The 6,000-nt window shown below is 36.9% G+C and overlaps 1 non-coding gene across 1 annotated transcript; it reads right to left on the bottom strand.

Annotated features, from left to right (window-relative positions):
* On the bottom strand, positions 1 to 107 carry LOC122063067. The gene has a single exon (XR_006135194.1). It is a non-coding gene; the product is annotated as a small nucleolar RNA R71 (small nucleolar RNA).
* Positions 108 to 6,000: the final 5,893 nt, after the last annotated feature.

Here is a 6,000-nt window from a genome sequence, read left to right as displayed (position 1 = left end):
AAGCTTAAAAGTGATATCCTTCAGTTTAGGCAAAAGACTAGTGAGTCCTTTTCGAAACTTATGGAGAGATTCAAGGATCTACTCCAAGAATGCCCTCACCATGGCCTAGAATTGTAGCATTTATGTCAAATAATTTATGAGCATATTGATTACCCAACTAAGCAAATGATAGAGTTTATGTGCCCTGAGAGATTCACATCTTTTACAGATGAAGGAAAGGCATAAGAATTCGTACTTGAGTTAGCTGATAAAACCCGTGAGTGGGAATCAATCCAAGAAAGTGAAAGAACCATAGGAGGAAAATGATATTTTGTGGATGGGATAGTAGCCAAGAAAACCCATTTGGACAGTCTAATCAAGCGGATTAAGGCTATTGTTCCTAGAGAGCCATCATCAGTCAATTTGGTTAAGATTTGTGCTAGGTGCCAATCCCCTGGACATGCCATAGAAGAATACCCCATCACCTCTGGGGGCACTTCTAATGATAGTGTTAATGTCTTATACCAGAATAATCCATATAGTAACACCTACAATCCAGGATGGAGAAATCACCTAAATTTTTCTTGGAATCAGGGCAACCAAGCAGGGCCTTCCAATTTTCATAATCAATGTCAACTTAGACCCCAAAGGCCTCCCTTTGCATAATAATTTTTTTCTCAAAATACTTTTCATAGGTCAAATGTAGGACCTCAGGCTAGTTTTCCTAAGGCCCCTCTCCTATCATCTTATCAGCAACCCCCTGGGTTTACCAACACTGGAGAGGCAAGTAGAATAAATGACTTGAAAAAAATATGGCCCTCCTCATGACAAGCCATCAAAATCTTACAAGAGAATTCAACTAAGTTATCTCATTATGCGTGAGAGGGAGAAAATAACTTTACCCAGTCAACTAGAGCCTAACCCTAGGCATCATCAGTATGTTAGTTCATAAGCACCAACTAATACACCACTGAATATTGTACAAGGTTATACCCAACAAGGGCCCTCTAACCAATGTAATGTTGTTTATGCCCTTAGGAGTGGTAGAGAGTACCAACAGAGCATTCCTAAATCTTCCCCATCTATTACTCCTTCAGTTGAGGACACAAGTGTGCCTCTTGTTCCAGGTTCGTCTGATGAATCTAAAGATTCTTTTGAAATTAAAGATGATTTGGTCGAGGAAACCAAAAATGATTCTTCTGAAAAATGGTAAATCCCTAACAGTCCTTTTGTTCCTCCAGTCTCATTTCCTAATTGCTTGGTAAACAAAAAGAAGAATGCTTCCATGGATAAAATTTTAGAAGTTTTCAAAAAGGTAGAAGTGAACATCCCTCTTTTGGATGTCATATCCCAGATCCCCGCCTATGCAAAGGTACTGAAAAATTTGTGTACTCACAAACGTATCACTAGTGTGCCCAAAAAAGCATTCTTGACAGGTAATATTAGTTCCATAATTACTCAGCCTATAGCAGCCAAGTATGAAGATCCAGGAAGCCCCACTATATCTTGTGCCATAGGCAACACCTACATTGAACGTGCCTTCCTTGACCTTGGCACAAGTGTGAATCTTTTACCATACCATGTGTACCAACAAGGATTGGGAGAATTGAAAGCCACTGGAACTACTCTTCAGTTGGTAAATAGGTCTGTTAAGATTCTTAAAGAGATGGTTGAGGATGTCTTACTAAAGGTGAGGGAATTTATTTTCCCTATTGATTTCATTGTGTTAAATACCAAGCCCTTCTCAACCAAGGATGAGATCCCAATAATTCTAGGAAGACCATTCTTGGCTACCAGTAATGCATTAATCAATTACCGGAATTGTTTCCTAAGATTATCTTTTGGTAACCAAATTGTTGAGTTTAACATGTTTAGGATAGGCAAGCAACCACATATAGAAGAAGAGATCAATATGCATGAGGATTTTCTGAATTTTTCTGATGATTTAATTGCCAACTTTGATATTGATTTTGATTCAGAATTCCAAGAGTGTATGGATGTGTTGGATGATGATAGTGAAAATTTCTTTTCTGAAATCTTGAGTCTTCACACACCTGTGGAGCACTTAGGACCCCTTTCCAATTCCATTCCCAAACCTTCTATAGTTGAGCCCCCTAAGCTAGATCTTAAGGAGTTGCTATCTAATTTGAGGTATGCTTTCCTAGGGCCTGACCAGACTCTTCCTGCAAGAATTTCTTCAAATTTGACTTCTAGCCAGGAAGAGGAGTTACTTAAAGTGTTAAAAGATAATAAGAAAGCCCTTGGTTGGACCATGGCTGATATTAAGAGTATAAGCTCTTCTATTGTGCAACATCATATACATTTTATGAAGGATTCCAAACCATTCACGGAACCCCAAAGAAGAGCTAACCCAGTGATGATGAAAGCCATTAAGAAAGAGATCCTAAAGTGTTTAGATCATGAAATAATTTATCCTATTTCTAACAATCAATGGGTAAGCCCAGTTCATGTAATGCCTAAGAAGTCTAGGGTGACCGTAGTTCCCAATGCCAATAATGAACTAATTCCAACCTATGTCCAATCAAGGTGGAAAGTGTTCATAGACTACAAGAAACTTAATGTTGCAACCTGGAAGAACCACTTCCCATTGCCATTCATTTACCAGATGTTGAAGAAGTTAGCTAGACATGAATAATATTGTTTTCTTGATGGATATTCCGACTATAATCAGATCCCAATTGCTTTAGAGGACCAACATAAAACCACTATTACATGCCTATATGGAACATTTGTTTACAGGCGTATGCCCTTTGGGCTTTGCAATACCCCTACTACGTTCCAACGATGCATGATGAGCATCTTTTCTGACATGGTCGAAAAATTCTTAGAAGTATTTATAGATGACTTTTCAATTCATGGGAATTCCTATTCTGAATGTCTTCATCATCTTTCCCTAGTTTTGAAAAGGTCCATATCTAAGAATTTGGTTTTGAATTGGGAGAAATGTCATTTTATGGTTAAATCTAGTATTGTTTTAGGCCACGTAATATCTGAGGGAATTAAGGTAGATAGAGCCAAAGTAGATTTAATTGATAATTTATCACCTCTTATTCTTTTCGGGCCAGAAAATAGAATAATGGATCTGAACTGAACCGAGATGTAGAACCAGTCCATCTGCAGTTATTCCAAGGGTATAAAGAATATTTCAAATACCAACAAGGATCGATAGACCACATCCTTAAGTGACTGAAGATTCGTTTTTGGTAACAACAACTACCTAGCGTAGTTGGTGAGTTGTGGTGTGCAAAATCCCTTGCTTATTAGGAGGTTTCAAGTTCGAACCTCTTAGTTGTCATTTTGGTGAAGTTTTTTTTTAGAAGATTCTCTCTCCTACTCATCACTAAAAGGAGGTCGGCCAAGCTGGTTGTATGCAAGTTTGAAGAAGAGAGAGATAAAATAAATAGAAAAAATAGGAAAGAAGAAAAAAAAAAAAAAAAAGGCAAGGGCATTGATAGAATTTCCCATTAAAATAGATTATTGTCCAAATCCAAGCAAGAAAAATCGGCCAAAGGGGGTTTCTTACGCAAGAAGAGAGAGAAAAATAGAAAAATGGAGAAAAAATAGAAAATAAAAGGCAAGAAAAATCATGGGAGATCTCTCTCCACACGTCTTCTCTCTTCTCTCTCCTCCACTTCATCAACAAGATAAAAAAAAAAAATCTTTTTTTTAGAAGCTAAAATTGTTAGCTTGCCTCCCCCATTCTCTATATAATAGAATTAACACAAGGGAAGAAGGCACTTCATTCTTCTTCTAGGGTTTTCTCTTAGTTGCTCTATCTCTTTCTCTAGTTTTTGCTTTCTCTAGCTCTAGTTCTAGGTTTCTGCTTTAAGCACTTTTGTAAGTTCTTTTTATTCAATTAATTCAAGCATTTTTGTTTTTGATTCAGTCTTTTATTTTTATTATTTAAACAATTGAAGTAGTAATTTTCAAGTTCTAGTTCTAGGCTTAGTTTTAAGTGACAAGAACAAGCTATGAAGCATGTCTTTCAAGTTCAATTTTTTTGTCAGATTTGTTTTCTCTAGTACTAGAAATTTCAGATTTGGTTTATTTCAGATCTGATTTTTATTACTGGTAGTATTTCAAATCGATCAAGTTTTCAGTTCAAGGGTTGAGGTTCAAGTAAGTAGGCTCCTTCAGTAGTCTTTTCTCCCCCCTCTCATTCCCTCTTCTGACTACCCTTTCTTTCTTCATTTAGGATTTTAATTTCAATCGTTACATTATTGCTATCCCTTTCCCCCAAGGTTCATGGCTAGTGTATGTGTTGGTTTTGCCCCTCCTAGCCATAGAACCATCATTTTATTGTTTTTATTTTAATTGTCTCCCTTTCCCTAAAGCCAAGTAGAGTAACCCTTGTAAGAGTGACTCTCTGGTCAAGTAGGGAAGCTCATATTATGATTCATCTATCGGGCTAAGTAGAGAAACCTACTTGTGAGTCTCTCTCTAACTTTATCCCCTTTCTTTTACTTTATTTTTATTTCAGCCTTTTTTTTTCCTTTATTTTTTTATAATTGCTTGGGATGTTTATTTTCAGCTATTTATTTATTTAATTTTAATTGCATGACTTGCGTATTTAAATTCTTAGATGATGAATGGTTAGGATGTTATTTTAGATACATATGTTTAGGACGGTAATTAGAATTAAATCACAACCATTAATCGGTTCACTTTCGCATTATTAAAAGAAGCAAAAAAAAATAAAGTGATTACTCTCCCTATGTTCGACCCGCAGTTACACTGATCCGTACGGTTACGGTTACATTTTAAAATCTCAAACAGGTTGTAATTGGACAACATTGCTAATTTCTTGTCGACGTCCACCAAGATAACTGGCAATAGTTTGCTCCTCCGGTTCGGAGATGTCACAACGTGTTAGAAGATGATCAAACTTTATTGTATACTCCTCCACAGACAATTCCTTTTGTCTGAAATTGTGAAACTTAAGGAATGCATCTTGACAGTAGTTCTTGGGTAAGAACTTCCTTTTTAGTTCTTTCTTCATTTTTTCTCATGTTGCAATTCGACTCTTCCCCTCATGAGCTCTTTGTTGCTTCAAGTGCTCTCACCAAATGGAAGCATATTTTTTCAATTTTATAGCAACTAGTTTCACCTTTCTATCATTAGGTATGTCTTTGTAATCAAAGACTCTTTCCACAATATTTAGCTAATCCAAAACCACTTCCGGTTTCATTTTCTCCTCAAATTCGGGAATATCAACCCTTATAAAATTATCATGTTGGACTTGACGAGGTTTTTGATAACGACGTCGAGGGAAACATCCTTTGTCTAAACCTTCACTTTGAGCATGACCAAAGGGGTTGACATCCTCTTCATTAAAATAATCATGCTCTGAATCATGATGCAAATCATCATGTTCCAGAGATTCGAAGCGTTGTAAATGCTCCTGCAATTGTTGCACTTGTCTCCTTAAGTCATCATTTCCACGTCTCTTAAGTTTCTTTCTCGAGCTGTTTGTGATTCAACGTTTGGTCCACGTCTTTGATGACCTAGCAATGAACCTAGGCTCTGATACCAACTTGATGCAGGAAAATGATAGAGGATTAGAAAGTAACACAAATGATTAATCAAAAGAAAGAAAAGAACTCACCACCTAAAGGAAATCCACCTAAGGAATAAGAGAACTCAAGAAGAACTATTTCTTCTCAAAGGCTAAAGACTCAAATTATAAATAAACTTCAAGTATGTTCCATTTCATTCATTGATGTAAGCTTTATATAGATGAGCACGGAACAACCTTCCAAGCATAGGCATTTTCAAGAATGAAACTAAGACTAATAGGAAAAAACAAACATGGGAAAGACAAACAACTATCTAATAGGAAAAGATTTTGGGGACCTTGGTGATACAGCCAAATTGACTGTCCAGTAGGGTAAGGACACGCGTCGCCCACTTGGACATGTGTCACCCACCTAATAGAGGCTGTCAGGACTCTACCACGTCAACCGCATGAAGAGAATACCCCCCACGAAGGGGTAGGACGTA

The sequence above is a fragment of the Macadamia integrifolia genome, unplaced genomic scaffold (assembly GCF_013358625.1).
Source record: "Macadamia integrifolia cultivar HAES 741 unplaced genomic scaffold, SCU_Mint_v3 scaffold1186, whole genome shotgun sequence".
NCBI lineage: Eukaryota > Viridiplantae > Streptophyta > Magnoliopsida > Proteales > Proteaceae > Macadamia > Macadamia integrifolia.
The sequence above is the reverse complement of the archived record's forward strand: the minus strand, read 5'-3'. Positions and strand labels throughout refer to the sequence as shown.